The 23815-nt window shown below is 53.5% G+C and overlaps 2 long non-coding RNA genes across 2 annotated transcripts; one reads left to right on the top strand and one right to left on the bottom strand.

The window, feature by feature from the left end:
- Positions 1-10384: 10384 nt before the first annotated feature.
- LOC129148962 (uncharacterized) lies at positions 10385-17275 on the top strand. Its single transcript, XR_008555953.1, has 3 exons — positions 10385-10491; positions 10850-10912; positions 17191-17275. It is a non-coding gene; the product is annotated as an uncharacterized LOC129148962 (long non-coding RNA).
- Positions 17276-19496: 2221 nt separating this feature from the next.
- Positions 19497-21833, bottom strand: LOC129148961 (uncharacterized). The gene is made up of 3 exons (XR_008555952.1): positions 21721-21833; positions 19903-19950; positions 19497-19708 (listed from the first exon to the last, which is right to left on the bottom strand). It is a non-coding gene; the product is annotated as an uncharacterized LOC129148961 (long non-coding RNA).
- Between the last annotated feature and the right edge of the window lie 1982 nt (positions 21834-23815).

The following is a 23815-nucleotide window of genomic DNA, read 5'->3' as shown; positions in this document are numbered from 1 at the left end:
TCTTCTGGAAGCTCAGAAATTAGCACTTGTCTTGTAAACAGGACATGGCAAAGCTCTATTTAGAGAAATGTGGTGGGAAGGGTTTAATCAGGGTAGGCTTCCTGGAGGAGGAGTCTGACTGACTTCCTCTCTTTTCAGGCGAAACCAAGGCTCGGTGGCATTAAATTAACTTGCCTGAGGTCACAAAGCAAGAAACTGGCAGAGAAGCGCTTGTGTCAATGCTGGTTTGGCTCAGAAGCTACTGCTCTTAGCCAGGTGCTGCCATGGTGACCGGCCTTTCCCATTAGAGGAGAATGATGGCCATTCATGGGAGCGCCTGGGACAAGATGATCCGAATGGCCGTCGCTCGGCCAGGGTGGAGCATGGGCACCGGGACCTTGGCACGGCCTTGCCAATAATCACAGATTCCCAGTGTGAGGAGGCGAGGTGTGCCAGGCCCTGTGCCCAGAGTTTTAGATGCATAGTTTCATTTAACCTTCATTTTGCTGATGAGGAAACTGAGGCCTGACAAGGTTCCTCTTCTCGCCTGTGAGTGTGAGAACGGAGACAAGAGCCCAAGGGATCCAGTCATTTAATGTTGGACAACGATGAACTCGAAAAGTTAGTGGCCTAAAATGACAATTTATTATTTCTTTTTAAATATATTTTATTGATTTTTTTTTTTTTTTTTTTTTTACAGAGAAGAAGGGAGAGGGACAGAGAGCTAGAAACATCGATGAGAGACAAACATCGACCAGCTGCCTCCTGCACACCCCCTACCGGGGATGTGCCCGCAACCAAGGTACATGCCCTTGACCGGAATCGAACCTGGGACCTTTCAGTCCGCAGGCCAACGCTCTATCCACTGAGCCAAACCGTTTTCGGCGACAATTTATTATTTCTAACGATTCTGTGAGTCGGGAACTTGGGCAAGGCTCAACGGGTCGGTTTTTCCGCTCCCTGTGGTGTGAGCGGGGGTCATTTGCTTGGCTGCACAGAGCTGGTGGCTGGATTGGAAGGGAAGGGCCAAGAAGGCTCTACTCCCAGGCCTGGCACCCCAGGGTCCCTCTGCGTGGCCTCCCGCGGCAGCCTGGTGGCTTCGGGGCCTGGATTTCTTACCTGGCAGCTGGCTTTGGGAGGAATAAAAGCGGAGCGACCAGGCTCCTGCGGAGCTCGCTGTGGAGTTGGCACAGTGTCACGTCCACCAAATTCCGCTGGTCAAGGAAGTCACATGCCGAGGAGGAGGGGAATGCATCTCTCTGCTTGGTGGGTGCCGCCGCTCATACGGGGATGCGTGATGCTCGTGGCCACAGGGGGAGACGGACCACCATCCCAGCCTCCTCGCCGCCAGCCTCTCTCCCAAACCCTGGGCCTCATCCCAGGAAGCCCTCATCTCCGGGGACGCACTGAAGCTGCCTCGGCGCCCACCAGAAGGGGGGTGCCTACGCGTTGTCTTACCTGGTCCTCCTGCCCAAGGACTTCCTCATGCTCTGCGCCTGGCTTCTCAAGAATGTATCTTACCTGGTTTCTCCCAGGGCAGGCACCATTTGTTCCGACTTCCTGCGGCTGCCTCCCCTGCGTTAGCCGGACGTGTCTTGTCCTCAGGAACCTGAAAGAAGCTGGTACACGGCTCATAGGTAGTCAGCCGCCTGAACAAGACGGTGTTGGATGCATCTTCGCAGGCCCAGCATCAGCACCGGGTCTTCTCAGAAGAAAAGCTCAGGAAACAGGGCTTTCTGGCACCGGCGTCCACAGTCGGGCCTTGAACAAAGGAAGGGTCTTACTTCTCCAGGACCAGCAGCCTCATCCCCTGGGAATATGGTCAGGAATACGGACCCTCCCTGCATCCTGACCAGGGCCCAGGGCAATGTTCTCCCTGCATCCTGACCAGGGCCCAGGGCCGGGGATAGGGCCTGACACCGAGGTATGTGCCCTTGACCGGAATCGAACCCAGGACCCTTCAGTCCTTGGGCGGATGATCTAGCCGCCGAGTAAACCGGCCAGGGCCAGAATTGGTAGTTTCACCAATACCCAGGTGATTCTCCTGCGAGACAACTGAGGTCCCCACGGTAAAGAAACAGGATCAGGTTGGAAGACAGGTGCCAGTGAGACCCCCGAGGCGATAAGGCGTGGGTCTCAGCCCTGGCTGATGGCTAGAATCACCTGTGGTGCTTTTTAACAATCCCGATGCCCTGTGTGCGCCCAGATCAATTAAATCCAGGTCTCTGGCGGTCGGGCCTGGGATCAGGATCTTCTAAAAGCTCCTCGGGCGATTTCAATGTGCAGTGGGTGGAGAGCTGGGTCAGTGTTTTAGTTCTTACAGTGCAGCCTGTGGGCCATCGGAACCCACGTCACTTGGGGGCATGGATTAAATATGCAGAGTCCTGGACCGCACACCATATTTTGAGTCTACATCCCCTGGGGTGGGGCCTGGAATGCACATTTTTTTAACCTCCTCTCTAGGTGATTTAAATTGCACTGAAGTTAGAGGTTGTCGAGTTCAGGACCCTGAATAAGCGATGACAATGGCAATGATGTTTCCAAATGCTGCCAAATTTCTAAATGAGAAAATGTAGGGAAGCAAACGAAGCAAACAAACCAACCTCCATACGCCTCCTGCCTACAGAGCACCAGAGGCCCCTCTTGGCACCCCCTCTGGAGCAGGAAGGAGCTGCCCCCGCCCCCAGAGAAGCTGCCCATGGCAGGGTCGGCGGTGATCTGGGCTGTGCTCTGCGGCAGGGTGGAACCTGTCATCTGGCCGGGACAGAATTATTGCCTCAAATTACATGGTTGATTATCAATTACTTGTGTCTGTATGAGAGCATGTGTGCGTGTGTGCCTAAGTGTCTTTGCAAATCATTAAGGGCCGTAATTCTGGATTATCGTTGATTAACGAGAGGGAGACCTGGTACCTCCAGCAGCCGGGATGGCAGCCCCGCAATTATGTCCCAGCTGATCCGTAATTGGCGCATCACAAGATGATCTCTCCCTCTCGGCTGCCTCCTCCCAGCCTCTCCTGCGGCTCTGCAATTAGCGCCATTGCTCATTCCCTTCCAGCCGGGCTGAGCTCGGAGACCTGCTTTCTGGCAAGCGGATGCCACGGGGCTGGCTTTGAGGGCCACCCGCCCAACATGGGGCGGTGGCCGTGGGGTGTGGGGTGGCGGGAGAGGCTCGGCGGCGGGGTGTGGAGCTGGCATGAGCTCTCGCTTGCCGAGAACTGATGCGGCCCTCGACAGTCTTATCATTATTCTTCCCAGCAAGCCTCCGAGCCATTCTCCAACCTCCCTACTCCTCCCTCACCGCATGGATGGGGAAACTGAGATCCGGAGAAGGAGAGTGGCAAATCAAGAAAAAATAATCCAAAATCAACAATTCCGAACAGCATGGCAACCTGAGTCCAATCCCACAGAGCCAAGGAAGGAGCAAAGATGTGGGAGTCCCCCCAACTGTCACGCCCACCCTGGGGAGGCTGTTCAGGTCACCGCTGGGGGTCTCAGTTTCCCTGAGCAACACAAGCTTTTGTCCTGCAGAGTTTACAGCTCGATACACCCAGCTCCCCGGGTCAGGAGGACCAGCACTGCGGGGCGTCGGTGTCAGGACAAGGCACCGCCCCTGCATTAGGGCCACGGCCGCCTAACTGTGCTTCCCACTGCACCTGGAGCCCCCAGCGTCCGTCACACCGAGACAGAGGATCCTTACAACGCCCTGTTTTACTCCCAGCAAAGCCTCTGAGTGTCACTCACTCATTCATTCACACAGGAGCTACTTGCTGAGCACCTGCTGTGTATAAGGCACTGTATGAGGCACAATAGGAAACCAAACAGACACAGGCTTACTCCCTCTGCACCCTGTCATCGAGGTGACCCTCAGGATAAAGTTTGGGTCCCCAGTCTCTTTTCTTGCTCCACCCACCCGCCCTCTCTACCCCACACAGACCCCTGTCTTCCTTCCTTGGCCCAATCGGATCCCTCTGCCTGGAACCCCATTCCCTCCTCCCATCGTCTTTCTCCTGGGGCCCACAACCCGGGGGTAGGCAGTGACGCTTGTGCTCCTATTGGGGATCTGTTCCTGAGAAAGGGGTCTGTCCTCAGCGGGGACCAGCCGTCACAGAAGCACAAACTTCAGGGCTGGCTTTATGGGGGGGGGGGGGGCGGGGGGGGAGCAGGGAGGGAGAAAATGGGGAAGGCAGGGCTGTTCGGGAAACCTGCCCCATAAAAGACTCCCGTGGCTGCAGAGCCGCCAGGCCGTTTGTTAGTGAGCCTTGCAGCTGTCTTGGCCATTTTCATTTTTATCTACTTAGGGTGGTCAGCAGGTCATGGCACGCGGGAGACGCAATGCTAATGACTGGCTCCACGTGGCGACCATTCAGGAAAAAGCTGCAATGTTCTCCCTGCCACATTAATCAGAAAAACACATCAAGAGCTGTTGTGTGGAGACAGCTTTCCTCCCGGTACCTGCCCTGCATACTAATCACCAGCCCTGCTGGCGGTGAGTCAGCTCCGTGCCAGGCGGGCAGGGAGGGAAGGCCAGGAACGCCGGCTCCACGCGTGTGGGGAGCGGGAGCCAGCCCCCACCCCCGAAACGCACGCGGCCGGAGACCGTGACCATCGCTGAGTCCCCGGCAGGTGGAGATGGCAAATTCTGAAAGAGTCGTCCAAATGCAAACCCTGGGCTCCGTCCTCGGGTCTAAGTCCTCCCCGAGGCTGCCAGAGGGAACTCTCCAGAAGTCCATCCCTGGATAGAGACTGGCTAAAGAGCGGCCTCTTTGCCAGGCAGGTTGATAACAATGAGACATAACCGCAGTGCTGACCACCTGTGAGCAGAGGAGGGAAGAGCTTGCACCAGCGGCTCTCAAAGCTGGGCCCTGGCTCCGCAGCATGAGCGTCACCAGGAACTTGTCAGAAATGCGAAGTCACGGGCCGCACCCCACACCTGCTGAATCAGGAACTCCGGGGGGTGAGGCCGAGAAACCTGTGTTTGAACACGCTTTCCAGGGGGTCCTGGCCAGGCTCATGTTTGAGAACCACTGGCCTATGTGAAGGCCCCAAGGTGGGCAGGAGCAGGCACGTTGGAGCAACTGGAGGGAGGCCTGCAGGGGGGGTGGGAGAGGGGGAGCAGAGTGGCCTCGATGAGCTAGACAGGGGTTGGTTTACCTTGGCCTTGTAGGCATCCTAAGCAGTTCAGCCCTGCATCATTGTCCATCGGCAGGGAACCCACCCGGAGAGCTCCTCTGCCCTGGGGACCCTGGAGGAGTAGCAGGTCACCAGAGTCGTCCAGGTTGGCCGAAGCGAGAGGAGGGGAGTGGCCACATCAGATGGCTTCTAGAGGCCCCTGGTCACCTGATCCTGCCAATGTGTGGGCTGCAGGAAGCACTGGTCAGACGATGAATCTTGCCGCTGGGGAAGTGCCTTCGTCCTCAACGTGGGAAAGAACTGAGGAGGGAAGCCCCTCCTTATGGTCCTCAGGGGGCACTGGGGCCCCTGTGAGCAAAGGAGACTGCACTGCTCCCCCCCTCCGGAAACAACCCTGCACACACTCATACCTGAAGGACCCTGGGCAGCTAAGCCCGGAGGAGCCGGATGTGGTCGCACCTGTTTGCAGGAGGTGTTAGCCCAGAAATAGATCAAACACCCCGCCACGCCCGGACTCAGCGTCAAGTGACATTTGGGGAGTCCCTACTATGTGCTGGACACTGTGCAAGCCCTTCCGCATCTGCTGGCTCTCAGGGAGGGCTCCCAGGTCTGAGGGCTCCTTCTGTCATTCCGTCCACAAATACCTAGGGCTTGTTTGTTCTGGCCTGGGCATCGGGACACGGTGCTGAGCAGGACATATATGGTCTCACCCTCAGGGAAGCACGGTGGGGAAACAGGCACATACAAATGTTCCAGAAAAGGGTGTTTTTAGGGCCAACCACAAGGATTTGGGGTGTTATTTTTAGTAAGAAACACTATTTCTTTAAGAGTCCTTAGCAGGGAGAAAGAAACCAAGAGAAAAGGCAGTCTGCTAGAGCTGCTCGCACTGGCGTTGCCCACAGTTACCGTTAAACATCATCGTAGGACCTGGCAGTGGTTGAGCTCATCAGTGCCCCAGGCCCTTTGCATCTCCTTAAGGACAGGCTGGCCAGTGTGCACTGCCTCCCCAGCCCCGGCTGCCCCCTTCTCCATGGGGCTTTTTCACAAGAGGCTCAGGGAATTCTTGCATCTGCCGAGGGACACCTGCCGTCTTCCCTCCCGGCGTGGCGTCCTGCAAACCTGACAACGAGGGTTGGAGGCCAGGGGCTCTGGGGAAAGGTGGGGAGCTTTCTAAAAACATGTCCCTGTGGTTTCCCTTGCTGATCTCCCCCGCCTCCCCACCCCCAGCTGGCACATGAACTTGTTCTTCCTTTCTAAGACTCTGAGAAAAAGCACCATCTGGCAGTTTCATCAGGCCCATGGCCCGTTTCCACCCAGCCCACTCTGCTTTCCTCCCCGCCCTGGGCCTGCAGAGTGGTCCAGCTTTCACAGGGCCCGTGGAGAAGGAGAGAGGCCGCAGTAACGGCGGAGACGTGCAGAGCGCTCGCCGCTGGCCCGGAGCGCTTCTGGTTCCGGTTCTGCAGGTGTCGGGGTGTTTGCAACAGCCCCGGGGGGACCGCTGTCACCACCCCCGTTTTACAGAGGGAGGAGCTGACATGTGGAGAGGATCGGAGACATTCTCATGCTCACGTGCCTAGTGATGGCAGACTGGGACCTGAGCCACAGGAAGCATCAGACTCTGCTGATTCGTACATGGAAAACCCGATCTTGGCTAAAAGATGTGGGAAGTAGGGGGAGAGAGTTTAGAAAAAGGGATCTCGCCCGCCTGGCCGGGACAGAGGGATGCCAGAGAAAAGGCCAATAAGTCCACGAGGAGGGGCAGACCTGGCTGACCGGGCTCTGAGCTTGGTGAACAGCAGAGCCAGGGAGCCTCCCAGGACTGGAAAGCCAGGAGCCCACAGCCAATAAGGAGGGAATATGCTAATTGACTGTCACGCCCTCAAAGATGGCGGCACCCACAGCCACAAGATGGCGGTGCCCAGTCCTCTCAGCCCCTCAGCCGCCCAGGGCCGGCCCAAGGTGCAGGTAAGCCTCAGATGTCGGCTGCCCAGCTGCCCAGGGCCGCCTGAGGCTCAGGTAACCAGGGCCGGCTGAGGCTTGCGCTGCCGGCAGTGGCAGCAGCAGAAGTGTGATGGGGCGTCGCCTTCCCCTGATCGCCAGGTCGCCTCCCGCCCTGAGGGCTCCTGGCCTGTGAGAGGGGGCAGGCCAGGCTGAGGGACCCCCCCCCCCTCCAGTGCATGAATTTTCATGCACCGGGCCTCTAGTTATTAATAATGAACTACAATGTTCACTAATGACTGATTACTATAATCATGTTGCATTCATTTCCCTTACACACCTTACACGCAGGCGCACCATTTCTCTCCACTAATACTAGCAGCGAATATTTTAGCAACCGATTGCCACGTCATTAGTCTTGGACTGACTTGTTTGGTGTGCGCAACAGGAAATATTTTGCTTTCGGAGAACAAGAAAAATAGGTTTATGTGCATTACGCTTATTAATTTGTGCAGTTATTCAGTGTCTGGTAAGTTAATGTTCAAGAAAAAATATTAATTTTTATTAAAATGTTCTATTATTTTATGTTAACGATGACTCATTTATTTCAGCCCTTTGTATTCAGCCTGTCTCTATCGAAGTAAGCCTACGTTTCTATGAAAATTGAAGCTTTTGTTTTTTTGCAGCCCACAGAAACTTAGACCTTGTTTATTTGGCCCGTGTTAGCCTTTGAGTTGGACATGCTTGGTCTAGCCATTATACTGTACACCTGAAACCAATAATATTAAATGTAAAATGTAATTGGAAAAAAAATTTAGATTAGAAACATGTAAGAAAGGAAAAAAACAAAACACACAAAAAAAGATCCCAGGTAGGCTCCTGGCACATAAGAGGTGTGTGGCCCAGGTCCTGCCCTCAATCCTTGCTCTTTCCTCCAGAACAAGGAAGGAGGGAGCGAAGGGTCCCGAGGCCACTGGGGCTGGGCCTGCAGGGCCAGGCAGACACCCGCATCTCCAGGACACAGGGCTTCCTCCTCAGAGCAGAGCCCCGAGGGCCACGGCCCCTGCCCAGGCCGGTAGGAGGAGGCGGGCAGTGCCAGGCCAGGCAGAGAGTGGAGGGGCCCTGACTCCCTTGGCAGCAAGTCGCTTCGATCCTAGCCAGGGAGGCAGAAATCTCCCAGCATCCCTGTGTGGGCAGCAGCCAGAGGCAAAGCTGCTGCTTCCCCCTGGCCACCATCCCCTGGGGTGGAGGGGGTCAGCTGGCAGTGGAGGGTCCCCTAGATAAAGGAGCTTTACTCAACACAGCCCCTCCCTCCAGACCCTGGGCCCTGCTGGGTCCTTCCCGCCATCTCCCCTGCTGCAGACCTACGTGTGTGTGTGGGGGTGCTCCCCGCAGGCTGTGTCCACAGTGTCTCCCGGACAGCACGCCACCACAGCGCGGGACTCGGGTCACAAGTCCAGGATGGAGTTTGGGCTGTTCTTGGCCCTGCATTGTCACAGGAGCCTTTTGATGTGGGTCCAGGCAGTGACCCCTGCTCAGGGTTTCCCCTTCAAGATAAAAAAACGAAGGGACTTGGGAGGGACCCATTGTCCCAAGAAGTAGGGCACGGAGCGGGAATTTGGAGGCAGCTGTGAGAGTTCAGCAAGAAGGAAAGGAGGGCAGCTTCCTTTTCTTTTCTTTTTTCACACTAGTTTTTTTCTCTCCATAAAAAAAAAAAAAATGTGAACACAGAGGTAAAGAGAGAAAAAGTGAAAAGGTCCTTTTATTCCCAGGTGTGACCCTGTCACTGCTTTCCCAGCAGTGACCTATATTAGTAGTTGGCTGTGTACCATATATCACCCTGACTTTTTCTGGGCATTTACACACACACGCACACACTCATATACATGCACACGCGCACACACGCACACACACGCACGCACACGCACTCAATGTGTGTGATGCCAGGATCTTTGCTTTTCTTTGCTCTTAGATAAATGGGATTGCGCTGCCCAAATTGCTCTGCAATGTTTTCTCTGGAAATGTGCATCCCGGACATTTCTCATGCCGACATACAGGCGCATCCCTGTTAGCTTTTGCTTTTTTAAACTTCTGCATAATATTGCCCGTGTGGGTGTAACCGGGTCCCTGTTACCCACCCAAGCATGGGCCAAAAGGCTTCTGAGTGTGGGTGGCACCCCTGGCTCTGCACAGTTCCAACGGGATGCCATCCACATGCAGACGGTGGCACTGCCTTCTCCTCAGGGACAGATACGGCATCTCCAATTTTTCTTATCCGTCCTTGCAAACCATTCTGAAGCCAGCGCCCTCGCCCAGGCCTCCCGTGCACACGCGTGAGTCATTCTCTAGGCGTTGATGCCTTGAGGTGGAGCAGGTGGGCAGAGACCCTGCCGTGGTGTGGGAGGGCGGTTTGGGGCCTCCTACACACCCGCTCGGCCGCATCAGCCCCCCTAGCCCACATCCATCAAGTGGTAGTTGGCTGGGCTGGCTGCTTCCAGGAAATCAATTGCAAAGACTGGCGATCGTCAGTGCTCGCACCCTGGAGGCCATCCAGGGAGTAGATTAAATTGTAGGAGAAAATCGTACGGGGCCCGAGACCACTCATAATGCAGACTCCTCGGTGACCTCTCTGGAGAAGTTAAAAGAACAAAGGTAGACACACTCTCACTCCCCATCGCCCACCACGGTCCACCTGCCTGAGCATCGCCCTCTGCCCTGGGGGAAGCCGCTCCTCATTAGCAGGCCTGGTGGGAAGGAGGAGGCCTGGTCCAGGGCTACCGGGGTGCAGGCAGGGGGGCCAGAGGGGTCACCTGCTTCCCCGGAGGATAGACCCAGCTGACCATCAGTTCCTTAGCTGCTCCAGGCCATGGAGCCCCTTTCTCCACGACCTGCCCCCTTCTGCCACCTGCTTAAGAGGCCGCCTGGCAGCCAGTGAGCAACCCTCCGCTGACCCCTCTGCACCTACTCCCCAGGCCATGGTTCCTCCCGCTGAGTACAACCCTCTCTCCCCACCCCCTGCGCACACAGGTGCAGGCACCTCTTAGTTCTTCTTATCCAGCTCGAGACACTTGTCCTGCACCCCTGGGAGGAGGCGGGCCACTTTGGGGCGGTGTGTGTGTGTGTGTGGGGGGGGGCCTCGGTGTGGACAAATCCATGCTCCTTAACCGCGAGGGTGAATGGAGCCTTGACCTGGATTCAAAGGCAGCAGGTTTGGAAGCCTCACCCTCTAACCACCCCCAGCCCTCACTTCTTCCTCTCCGGACCCCACCCACAGCTGGCCTTGCCCAGAAAACCCAGCCATGGCTATGAACTTGGGTAAGCATGCCTTCATTTTCTACACGCAGCCGTCTCCCCACTCTCCAGGCCAGCCTACTTGATCACGATCAAGATAACTCCAGCTGCCATTGATGGGGCACCACTTTCCACACCCTCTGTGAGGTAGGTATGTACGCTGTGATGTACAGGTGGGAAAGGGGGGCTCGGAGCGGTCACGTGGCTGGATCCAGGTCACACAGTTCTAAGTGCCAGAGCGAGGACTGGAACCCAGGTCCCAATCAGACTCCAGGGTTTATGGGCCTAACCACTGTGCTACCTGGCGGCTCCCACTGGCTTCACTTCACTCCTTCTTCTGGGTTGCCCCGAAGACCAGGCTGAACTGGCCCGTTTCCCAGGGCGGCCCCCCTGGCGGGATGGGCTGCCTCCTCTGGCCCCTGGGGCTGTGTGGTATGGGTTCCTGGCAGAGGAAAGACTCTCACATGTCCATCCCGTTCTTCTCCAGATTCTCCAACTCTCTCTTACAGGTCCGGCCCCGCGCAGGCCAGCAAGACCTGACAGGCCACCCTGCCTGCCTGCCGGGGACTCTTGTAAGTCACTCTCTCTGCTTGCAGGGGGCCAGCGCAGCCTGAGGCCCAGGGGCCCTCTCCGGGCAGCACCTCCCTACCTGGGCCCCGGGGTGGGCTGGTGTCTTTTCCCCAGGCTGCCCAGGGCTGCAGGCTGGGCGGTGGGAGAAGGAGGCAGACCCATTCCAGAGGGGCTTGCTGCCCTCCTGTGGCCTGGTCCCGTGGCTGCCACCACTGCCCCCTCCTGCTGTCGCTGCTGTGCCCGGGCTCCAGCGGGGAGAGGGCAGGGAAGAGAAATGTGGAAGTGGGAAGGGGAGAGAAAAGAAGTACAGAAAAAGGGGTGGCCCAGCCGGCATAGCTCAGAGGTTGAGCATCCCACCTATGAACCAGGAGGTCAGGGTTCGATTTCCGGTCAGGGCACATGCCCGGGTTACAGGCTCGATCCCCGGTGTGGGGCTTGCAGGAGGCAGCCGATCACTGGTTCTCTCTCATCATTGATGTTTCTATCTCTCCCTCTCCTTTCGCTCTGAAATTAATAAAAATATGTTTTTTTTAAAAAAAAGGAAGAAAGAAGGGTGGGTATTGGGGAAGGACGGAGCCTTCTGCAGTACCTGGAGAATGGCACCAACAATAACAAAACTAATAATAATTTAAAGGCAGCTGCCACGTAGAACTTTTTACCACTTACACATTTCCCCGTTTAATCCTTACATTTACAACAATGTGATGAGTAGCTATTTATGATCATCCAAGGCTTGGTCATTTGTTCAAATGTCCCAACTGGTGAATGGCAGAGCCAACCTCACCACCTCACTGCTCCAGCCTCCCAGCTGCTCCTCCCACTCAGGGCCACAAAGATGGCAAACCTCTGGGCACTGCGCCGCGCCCCCCCCCCCCACGTGTGGCTTTCTCCTCTGTTCTTCACCCCCGTTTCCCTGTACCCTGCTGGGGGCCCACATGGTCAGGATCACCAGAGGTCTGTGGGGACCGTGTGGCCTTATTTGTGCCTCGGGTCTCCAACCTCCCTGCTGCCCAAGGACTGACGTTCAGCACCAAGCCACGTGCAGGGCCCAGGTCGTTTCTGCTGCTGAGGAGACAGAGGCAGAAGTCCAGGAAATTCCCAACCACCAGCTAGCATGGCAGAGCCCATAACAGCGACGGAGGGGACGTACACTGATCCATGGGCCTGAGAAACTGTCCTAGTGCATTGCTTGGTAAGAAGAGAAGAGAAGAGAAGAGAAGAGAAGAGAAGAGAAGAGAAGAGAAGAGAAGAGAAGAGAAGAGAAGAGGAGGGGAGGTTTTCAAGCTGTGGACAGAAAGAAAAGGTTTTATTAATGAAACAAAATGATTTTCTATGTATCTAAGTACAGAAAAAGGATATTTGCCAAGATGTTAACCAGTGAGTTTTGTTTATTTTCTCTTGGCTGTGTTTTCTATTTATTTTCAACGAACACCGATTATTCACATGATTTTAAAAATAAAAACAAACCAATCCCAGACTGATTGTATCTCTCTCTGCCCTTGTGCCTACCCCCAGCAGCTCCCCCCCACCCCCCAAAAAATCGCAATTTTGTATTCCCGGACCTTCCCTCTTGTCACGTGCACCTCTTGTGGTGGGTGGGGGCTCCTACCTGCTCCAGCAAGCCCTCGCCTCCTGACAAGAGGTGAAGGCTGCACCCTCGGCCTTTCCTCGCCCACCTGCCTCTGTCAAATGCACCGGGTGGGAGGCCCTGGCTGCCCTTTTGTGGGAGGACGTGCCCGGCTTCCTAGGCATCTTTGCTCCTGCAGGCTGAGGCCGACTGCAGGGGCAAGGCCTCCTGGTCCCTGGACCGGAGCCCAGGGCAATGGCTCCACGGCTGGGAGGTGACTGCTGCAAAATGAAGAGCGAGGGGAAAGAAATCACAGAAGCGCCTCATCATTAATCAGAGAAGGAAGAGCAGAGCCTCAGGACGGGGCTAGGCTGGCCCCTTCCAGAAGGTTCCATGGAAACGAGGAAGGAAATGGGAACGGAGCTTCCTGAGCCTCTACGATGTCCGAACAGTGGACTCTCTACAGGCACACCCCGCCTCCCAGGACACCCTTCCTTTGCACGGGCGGATGGGGCAGCTGAGGTCAGCAGGCACCTTGCCCTTAGCTTCTTGCATTTCTGGTGCTTCATCTAACATCAGAGTAGGCCCTTAAAATTGACTCTGCATGGAGAAATCTGTATGGGCTGGCAGCGCCTTCTCCTCCCCTGCGTCAGGCGCTGCCCAGGCTCCCCAAGAGCCATAGAGACCCCTCTGCTCAGGAGCAGGGACGAGGACCTAGCATTCTCCGCTGGGGGCTGGCGTTCAGAGCACCTCCCAGGTGAAGGAGGAAGGTCGCTCTCCTGCCATTGAAACAGCAGTCGTCAGAAAGGCAGCCTAGAGAGCCCGGAGAGCTGGCCTGCAGCCCAGCAGAACCAGGGTTCAAGGGAGTCGCCCTGAGCCCTCATCTTCAAATCACATCCCCTGAACTGGCCACCCCTAGAGGCCCGGAAACCAGGTTCCACTCCCCAGCAAACCTCTTACCACACGTGCAGGACAGATGTGGGGTTGGGGCACCTAACTGGGAGGCAGGTGACCCTGGTATTCTCCCAGCTCTGCGCCTAAGCTGGGACACTGCGGAGAGTCACTCCTCACCACCACACCCTCCTTCTACTTACACAGTGTCGTGGCGTCATGAAAAGTTTCAAAGGGTGATGTTGAAGAATGCTCAGCCCTTGCTGAGTGGGAGTTTCCTTCCTGAGTGGGAGTCTGGTAATGAGTTCCATGCCTTGAGGATCTCGGTTTGGCTGCCTGTAGTTGAAGTGTGATTAATAGCGGCATCTCGTGGACATAATGGGTAACGGCACCCTCCTGGATGGAAGCCACGGTGACATCCAACTTTCCTCATTTATGTGGAGAGGAGCTAATTGCGGTTAATCACACTCATCACCTGACACAGGGAGCTGTCTTAAAGCTGGAAAAACAACAACAACAACAAAAACAGGAAACAACCTTCCGGCCTCAAATGTCCGTCAGTCTCCATCTACATACCTGTTTCATTTAAAGTTGTCCCATTTCAAATATTGACCTGATAGAGGAGTTTAATGGCCATCGAGGGAGAATAATGTCAATAATAATACTAATAAAATGTAATTGACTGTTTATCCTTGCCATGAATTTCATGCATTATCTCCTTTAATCTTTCCAACAACCCAGTGAGGTACCTGCTCTCATCTGCGATTTTCAGATGAGGAATCTGAGACTTGGAGCATGAGGGGAAGCTAGGTTTCAAACCTGGGCAACCTGGCATCACAACCTACTCTCTTTAACCACCACTCTGGGCAACCTCACTGCCCCCAGTGTCTGCCTACCCCCCCTCCCCCGCCCTCGGTAATTCCTGAGCCTGGAGAAAATTTCAACTCCTGGGGCACTGGTTTAATCCCTAGACTGAATGCCCTGGGTCACCCTCTGTGACAGCCAGAGGCAGGTGGACATGAGGGACTATAGGGCTCGACAGGCCCAGGTTAGAGCCCCAGTTCTGTTCTTCATTAGCTGTGTGACCTTGGGTTTGGTCCTTAACCCCATCTTTCTAAATTGCCAGATGTGGCTCATAACCCCTTGCCTTGGAGGGTGCTGTGAAGATTAGAGACCACACTTGCTGCTGAGTAAGCCCTCCAGAAATGATGGCTATTCATTTCTTATCTTATCCCAAACTGACCTTTGGGAGTGGCAAATTCTGATCCAGCCTCTTTAAAAAGCACCATCACTAAGAAGGGCTGGGACTCCGAAGGAGGGAGGGCCGGCTCTCTCACCCTCCGGCTTGTGCTGTCTCAGAAGGAGCTGCTGATGTGTCCTTGGCCGTTCAAAGGATCTGCAAGTGTGACTCGGTCAAGGTGGCAAATCAGACACAAGATCCCAGGACTCTGGGCCTCCATTTTCCCACACAGACACTATTTTCTAAAGGACAGTGTCCCCGCAGGATTCAAGGCCATGCCTCCAGGGATCTGCAGAGACCCTGGTACCATGAACCAGCCTCACGTAGTTCAGGAAGCACAAATCCAAGGCCAGAGTAAAGGGCCTGGATCCTAGTTCTAGCTTCACCTCCCACTTGGACCCTTGAGCTTGGTTCATGTGGACCCTTGAACTTGGTTCTCTTCCCATCTCTGCGCGATCGCACAGACGAAGGCTTCTCTTCTTGGTGTCTCTACGGCCCCTCCTCCTCCTGCCTCTGCAAATGAGTGTCGCCCTTCTTGTTCATATCTGTCACTAGCCGAGGAACAGCCATAATGGCCACGAGCCATGAATAGCATCTGGCACGTGGAAGGTGCTCATTGCTGGGTGAATGAGTAAGACACCTCACTACAATGGCTGTGAAACGCATTGCTGGAAATGTCCCCAGAGAGGAAGGCACTGGGGCCCCGGACCATTCCAAGAGCCATATGAGAATTACAAAATGCAAGTCCTCCTGTTTCGGGTTATATGAGCACCCAATATCACAGATATCGGTATTAGTAATCTCTTGCCACACAACGCATTACTTCCATACTTGGTAGCTTAGAACAATAATAAACACTTATTGCCTCACAGTTTCTGTGGGTCAGGAACTGGGCAATGGCTTAACCAGGTGCTCTGGCTCATGATTTCTCAGGAGGTGGCAGTCAAATGCCAACTAGGGCTGCAGTCATCTGACGGCTTGACTGGGGCTATAGGATCGGCTCATTCACACGGTGACAAGCTGTTGACAGGAGGCCCCACTCTGTTCCTTGCCTTGTGGACTTCTCCTTAAACCCGCTTGGGTGGCCTCATGACATGGCAGCCAGCTTTCTCCAGGATGTGAGTCAAGAGAGAGCGAGGGGAATTCACAATGTCTCTTATAACTAGATTAGCTTCTTAGGGAAGCCATAACAAATTACCACAAACAGCGTGGCTTAAAAGAACATGTATTTACTCCTTCACTGTTTTGGAGGCCAGAAGTTGAAATCATGGTGTGAGCAGGGCCACACTCTCTCCATAGGGTGTAGGGAAGAAAGCTTCCTCACCTGTCCCCGTTTCTGGTGGCCGCAGATGTTCCTTGGTTTGTGGCAGCCTAACTCCAAACTCTGCGTCCGTCTTCACCTTGTCTGTGTGCGTCTGTTCTGTGTCCCTCTCTCCGTATTAAGGACACCAGTCATTGGATTTAGGACCTACCCTAATTCAATATGACCTTTGATTACATCTGCACAGACTTTATTCCCAAATAAGGTCACATTCACAAATACTGGGGGTCTGGAACTTCAACATATCTTCTTGCGGTACCCATTGGAACCCACAGCAGTGACCTACTCTCAGAAGTTGCAGACTATCTTTTCTTCAGTAGCAAGTGTTTATTTTACAAGGATCAGCCCTGTTCTTGGTGGGAGGAGACACCACCATGGTGTGAATATCAGTAGGTGGGAGGCCTCATATGCAGTATTTACAAAGGAAGCAATGAAGAAAGAGCCAGTTGCACAGCCCTTGGGCCCTTCGACCTATCAAGCATATAGAAAGGGTCAGAGTGTGGAGGATAGGAGGGTTTGGAAAGAGAAAACACTTCTGAGAGAGTAAAGCTATGTGTGAGCTCCACCTCCAGTGGGATTGGAGGCCCTACCACCTCCATCTCAAGCCTTGTGATCTGGGCTTCTGCGAAGCCATTTAGAGCTGTGGGCCCCCACCCCTGTGCACTGGGATTGGGGCAGGAGCCATGTGAGTGCCTCCTAGGGACCAAATGCAGTCCCCGGAGCAGAGAGGTCCAGAACGGGGTTAAGTCCTGTAGCGCCTCCTAGAGGGGCAAAGGGAGCTCAGCAGGAAGAAGTTGGAAGGGGATGCTGGATTCCTAGGGGGCGAAGAGGGAATCAAAAGTTATTACCTGGAAAGGAGATGCAGACCGGGAACCTCAGGAGAACCCAGGGGATGCCCCAGAAAACAGCGTTCACCACCTGCCAGGCCCAGACAGCTGGCAACTGGGCAGTCAAAGAAAAATTGCCACTTCCCGGCTGGGGTGGCTCAGTGGTTGAGTGTCGACCTATGAACCAGGAAGTCACAGCTTGATTCCTGGTCTGGGGCACATGCACCCGTTGCAGGCTCAATCCCCAGTAGGGGACAAGCAGGAGGCAGCCGATTGATGATTCTCTCTCATCGTTGATGTTTATATCTCTCTCTCCCCCTCCCTTCCTCTCTCTGAAATCAATAAAAATATATTTTTTTTAAAAAAGAAGAATTGCCCCAGTTGGGGTGGGGGCAGTCAGGTGAGAAAACAGATAAAATCCTACCTTCCCACAGCCCAGTCCCCGAAGGCCCACACCCCAACCACAGACCTAGGAAGGGCAGGAGGAAGAAGATTTATCTTTGAAGGAACAGGAGTGGCATTTCATATCGACTTAAACCTCTAAGTCGAAGGTAGGTTTTGTGACAGAAAGGGACCAACCCTGAGTCTAACCGGAAGAGGCGTGGGGTGGGCGGGCTTCCCCCAGGGAAGGGAAAATGCCTCCCTTGCTGAATGGTCCAAATGAACAATGAGAGGCCAACACCAAGCTGCCTTTTGATTACATCCACATTCAGCAGATTGGTTTCACTGAGCTCAAGCTTTCTCAAGGGAAGTTGGGCCTTGTATTTCCTACTCCACCCCCCGCCATTTCCGTCTCAGCTTTTGTTCAGCATTGAAAAAATGTTTACTATTTTTTTCCTTTCTAATTTCTGGAAATAACACCAAGAACAACAGCAATCACAAAAAGGACTCCTTGTACCCAAGCGAAACACCCACACCCTCCGAACTCCTCACCCTGCCTCGGCCTGAATCCACCCCGAGGGGAAGCGAGCGTGAGGTCAGTGGGTTGCCCGTGCTGGGGGAGAGGTTCCTGGGAGGACACGGCGCCTGGGAACACTGGCTGTTTTTCCGAAATCTCTGTGCTCAGTCAAGTCCGTGGGGGAGGGGTTGGGGCAAGGCCAGGAGAGAGCATCAGGAAGCAGAGTTCTACTAATTTTTTTTTAAAAAATTCCCCAGGGATGTTGGAGCTGTGGTCTGATCCATCCTTCAAGTATCTTATTTGTTACTACTGAAGAAAAAAAAAAAAAAAAAAGCTGCCTCTGAGTCTCTGCTCTCTCACTGCCCTTGGCCAAGCTTGGGGCTAGCTCTGTTTAGTTTTAGGAGTCAGGTTTTGTACAGAAGGGTCACCTTGGGGAGCAGGCTGGAGGGCCAGCCAGGAGCTGGGCTCTGCAGAGAGCAGGGTCTCCAGAGCATCGGTCTGCTGATCAGACCCCCAGAAGTTCCTAGCCAGGACCTCGCTGAGCGGAGGCTGGAATGCAAGTGGAGCTGTGAGCCTGGAAGGTGACCGTCCACAGGCAGAGCTTCTAGAATCGCCCGCCCTCCCCAGCACGACGTCTTCAGGGGGCACAGACCCGGGTTCTCTATATTTTAGCAGGAAGGATTTATCGTGCTAATGATGACAGTGGTATTTCAAGACCTTAAACAAGCCTAGTTTTTCAGTCTGATGGAGAGCGGGCTCCAACACTCTTTGAACATGCTAGGCCCTAAATAAACTCTGTCACCAGGCCGCCCATTTCTCTCTCTCCCAGATCTTGGTGCCAAGAAGCAGTCACAACCTCAACCAGGCAATGACAACACCCTTGGATCAGTGTTCCGAAGAGCTTAGTCATGAACAAGTTGCTGTCACGTTGTCTGGAGTTGACCAGCTGGGAGAGTCTCAGGGTGAGGCCCTTTCAGTGAGCCTCAGTTTCCCCAGGGGAGTAACCCCAGAGAGTCTGAGCTCCGTCCGCACGGGGTTAAAGCAGGGCGTCTCAGACATTTTGGGTTGGGTGATTCTTTGTTGTGGGGACTGCCCTGAGCATTATAGGATGCTGAGGACAATGGCTGGCCTCCATCCACAAGATGCCGGTAGCATTCCTTCCCTCAGCTCCGCCCTCACTGTGGCAATCAAGACTCCTCCAGACATTGCCAGATGTCCCTGGGTGGCAATCATTCCTGGTGGAAGGGATGCCCAGTGAGGGAGCCCCAAATGGGTGAGAAACAGGCCAAATATTGTACAGAAACAGCAAAAGGGAAAAGGTTCTGAGTAGGAGATGGGACAACAGATCCTTTATATCAAAATCAATTTAAGGCCAATCCTTAACAGCAACAACAAAATAGCCCATCCATCTACTACTATAACTCCAATCACCATCCAATACTGAGAGCTTCAAGGCTCCCCAACGTAGGTTCATGGATCTGGCCCGAAGCCTGGGAGGTGGGTGAAGGATGCCTAGACTTCGAGCTGTCTTTGCTGCTGGGGTTGAGTCTTTGGTAGAGGCCAGTGATGCCCAAAGTCATGACTACTTAGTGACACAAGCTGGACTTTCCGAGGATATGACACGGCGTACCATTCCTTTCTTATTGTAATACATTTTTGTGCTGGTGTAAGTGGGCTCGGGGCAGGGGCTCTGCTTTTCCTGTTTTCAGCAGAGCTGGTGTTTGTCACTTCCTGCATATGCAGGATCCTTCTGGTAAATTCAAGAAAGTGCCAGCATTAAGACGTGAAGAAAGAGTGCCCATGGCTTGGAAAAATCCCAGAGATTTTAAGATATGCTGCATCACCAATGCTCTTGGCACGAAGGATGATATTGTCAGGGAAAACACAGCAGTGATTCTGAGATGAGAAGTGGTTCAGAAGAGCCGGGTTCTGGTGGAAAGGGGGTGTGATGCTCCGTGTCGGCGAGCACGCACACATTCGTCTGGTCACGGTCGTTCCCACTCCCTCTGGTTTTAAGACTGGCCTCACCAGACTGGATTGTTTTCCACTGTGCCCTAGACAAGGTAATATATCAGGATGGGACCTGTCAGCTCCAGGCCTCACATTTGTGCCCGAGACACAAGGTGACATGATGTGTAGGCGCAGAACCAGCCTGGGAAGGACCCCGCCCGCCCGTGAAGGCCACTGGGACGTGACGGAGCTGCCGTGATTTCGTCCGGCTACCTTTAGAGCATAGCAAACAGCTTACCGTGCGCAAAGCACTTTCACCTCCACGATTTCATCCCTTTCTCACAACCTGGAAAGGAGAGCAGACATTATCATCACTACATTTCAGAAAACAGAAATGGCAACTGGAAAAGCTAAAGGGACTCACTTCCTCAGGGGTCCCCCGCTGGCAAGTGACAGAGCCTGGCTTTGCCTGAGCCCTTCAATGCCACACCCTAGGTTCTGCCCACCTTACCCTGAAATCTGCATTTAGGGCAATCCCATTGCTACCTTTTCTTTTGCATGCTCTGGATCTAAATAGTTTGTTATGTGCTGGTTGTTTTTCTTAGGGGTAGGGTGGGAAAATGGATTGGAGTCTTAGTTTACAGAGAAAATTCTTATGAGTAAGAATGCTGTTTGAATTATATTCCTCGTGGAAAGAAAAGGTACCTTTAAGACAGGGGGGGCAGTCTTTACCTCATTTTCAAGTCATACAAGAAATCCTCATACTCTCGGGTCTTATGAATATGGGATGGAGTTTACGAAACATCCCCACCCCCTAGTCCAGTATTAGCATCTACTTTCCTCAGTCGACACACTTTTATTTTTTATTGACGTGGACAGGTTTTGTTTAATTTGTTTTGTTTTGTGGGCGTGTTTGTTTGGGTGCAGGGCTCCCTGGGGAGAAAGGTAAGAGTCCTGGGAGCACCTGATGAGCTGTCATCCCATCCTGACCTCGAGGGAAGAGTTAGGGCGAGAACGGGAGGAGGAGGAGTCATGTAAGCCTTTGAGCAGCTAAAGATACAAGCAGTTTTGCTTTGGGACAAAAGTGGTGAAAACAGGTAACAAAGTGCAGCCAACCGGCGGGAAGGTCATTAGCTCCCCATTGCTCCTTCCACCCTCCACGTTGGCAAGTCGGTGGCTCAGAGCGGCCCCGGAGAGAATGCTGTGCCCAGTGGGGCCACAGGAGAGAGCACCGTGCAGCAGTGTTCCTACTGAGGCCACACAGGCTGATGAGGCATCCGGTAAGGGGCTGTGATGAGTTAAACCACCCACGGGGAGGGTGCGGGGCAGAAGCACAGGGGGTCTGCCCGGGGGCCTATGGGACATACTTTGGGGGCCTCCAGGAATAACTCAGAAAGAGTGGCTGGGTGGAGGACCAGTAGAAAGGTCTACAGACCTTCAAGAGCGGGCTCCGGGTTACAGAAACCTAGGTCTGGATGTCAATGTGACCTTGGGGGCACCCCGGGCTGGTGAAGTCTGGTAGTGTGCTGTTGTGAAACACCCCACTTTACCTTCCACATGTCATTCAGCTTCAGAAATCCTGCCTTCAGTGACGATGCCATGGAAGATGCCTATAGTGTAGACTCCTTCCAAGTGCAATTATCTGGGGCAGGCCCCCCACTGGCTGATTGCCCTGCCTCCCCTCCCCTCCCAGGGAGGGCCCTTGTTGGGCAGAACCTCTCAGAAACTGTCCCCGGCAGCTGGAGAGGTCTAGCTAGGGTTTGGGGGTAGGAGAAAAAGAAATAGTTCTGTTTCTGTGTCAGGCAAAACACCAAATATGAATTGCCAAGGGCTTCCGTGACTAGGTTATTAGGTAAAGAATTTTTGCTATTTCAACTGCCACGTAAAGAATTTAGATGAGAGGGATTTCCCAATGTCAAAGGGAAACAGATTCTCTATTCTAGGCCCATTTCTAACCGTAAAGTGAGAGGCCTGCCTTGTCTGCCAGCCAGCCGCCCTGATCTATTTAAAAGGCTCTCTCTCTCTCCATATCTTCTCCTGAACGCCCACCCTTCACCTGAATTCCCAGATCCGTCTCTGCTCCCGCATCCTCCTCACAGCACTTGACAAAACTGACCTGTGAACTTGTCAGGGATCGAGACTGTGTCTTGTTCTTTCCTGTGTCCTTGACCCTTGGAAGGCCCATAGGACACAGTATATGTTGGCTGGTTCAATCGTAAGTGGAAAGCTACTTCGAGGCAGGAGAATGTGTTAGGGCCCATTAAAGCAACGCGTGCTAGTCCTCTTTGAGCTCATCTGTGGAGTGGGCCACGCGGAGCTACGGAGAGGCTGTCACGAGGGTGAAATGAGGAAGCACAGGGCGAACACCTCACAGTGCCTGGTCTCCTGCAGCCTCCTTCTCCCCGGCCCCCTCCTGCCTGGCATTGGGTCTGGAAGCACAGGGCAGGTGCCCTAAGGGAAGACGAGAGGTCAGAGTGATTTCTCGAGAATGGCGAAGGGTCTGAGCCAACTGGATGGTGGTGAGAAGGAGCCGAGGCAGGTCCCGCACTGGGATCTGGAGAGAAAGGGCGCTGACAAAAGGTGGTGGCAAGAATCCTGGCACCACCGTACAGCTACCCACAGGGGCTTCCTCTTTTCTTCGTGGATCCTCGTGCAGTCCTGAGGAGGGGCATCCGATGAGTGTGGGCAGGACTGTGCACCAGCGCTGCGAGGACCAGTCACTTCACACCGTGCCCTGGCACCTTCCTGAGGAAGAAAAGATGCCAAGCCAATCCAGCAGACACATCAGCTCCAGGGCGAGGGGCTAGTGACACCCCAGGCTCTGGCTAGCAACCGGCTCCCCAGTGGGGAAAAAACTTGGCTCAAGTGATCAAAAGACTCCCTAATTCAAGATCTGGAACATTCCAAAGCGCCTCCCTCAGTGGAGAGAGGCGATGGCACTGCTGCAAAGCAGACAAAGAAAGGCAAGGGACTGACTCTAAACCGGAACGTGCAAGATGGAGGCGGGCAGGCTGTGAACACCGCGCAGCGGATTATGCAGAAAGACTGCAGAGCCACCCTCCACCGGCAGCACCCACAGGGTCACACTCCAGCAAGAGCCGTTTAACAGATGCTAATTACTGAGATTCCAATAAGAGCCACGTCTTAGAAGTGATTTCGAACTGATTGCAGCTCTTTGAACTGATTGCTGCTGGAAGGACTCTAAGTAAAAGTGAAAAATCCTTTGATCAAACACAAAGGAAATCTTCCAAAGAAAAATAACTTGGTTTTACATACACATCATAGCTGTCTGCTTCACATGTGTAAACAAATGATTCACACCCTCCTGTTAAACTTATAAGTTCCTTTAGACAGGGACCATATTTGTTTATCCTTATAACTCCTTACAGTATCCACATTGAAGATGCTTACAGAATTTAATTTAATTGAAGAATTGCTGTATTAATAATTTGATCACATAACTGTTATTTTTTTTTTACGAGAATAGGCTACTATAAAATGAATACTAGGGTAAAGCAATACAAAAGGCCATGTTTTTAGCTATATTTTTTCTCTTTGCCTTTTTTTTTTTTTTTTTGTCTAAAAAGACCATTTTAATAGCATCAAGTCTAGGAAAACATACCTATTTTTTTAGAAGCCCCAAAGAAAGATGCAAATACAGTCATTCTTGAAGGCAAGCCAAGCACTCTACATTCCACAACAGAGACCATGTTGATTGCGCTGTGTGAGTTGCTAGGCAACCACTTGGTAATTCCCCGTGTAATAGAAATGAACCTGTCATCTGGTTCCCTGGCTATATGTGACATGCAGAGACAACAGGTAAAGGACAGCCAAGAACGCCTGCACCTGGATGACACGATCACTCCTGAAGTGTGGTGACACTGGAGAAAATCCCCACGCCCTGTCAGAAAGCGCTGGAGGGAAATTGTCATTAAACTATTAGCACAAGAATATTCTTGGATTTACCCTGTGGGTAAATGCTGTGCGTTACCCTGTTATCCCTGTCCGCAAAGCAGGAGACCAAACGCGCTGTAGTTTTGCGTGTGGATGGCTGTCAATAAGAGCTCCAGATCAGCGTGTCCCATGACTCCAGCTGCTGTGAGATTTTACCAGATAAAAGCAGCCTTTCAAGTCTTAAAGGGGACCCTCAATATCTCCAAGAAATCCTCAATATCTCAAAGTTCTGGGTGAATAAACCACACTTCTTTATA

Source organism: Eptesicus fuscus, chromosome 5 (assembly GCF_027574615.1).
Source record: "Eptesicus fuscus isolate TK198812 chromosome 5, DD_ASM_mEF_20220401, whole genome shotgun sequence".
Classification (NCBI taxonomy): domain Eukaryota; kingdom Metazoa; phylum Chordata; class Mammalia; order Chiroptera; family Vespertilionidae; genus Eptesicus; species Eptesicus fuscus.
Note: the sequence above shows the minus strand (reverse complement) of the source record. Positions and strands in the feature narration are given on the sequence as shown.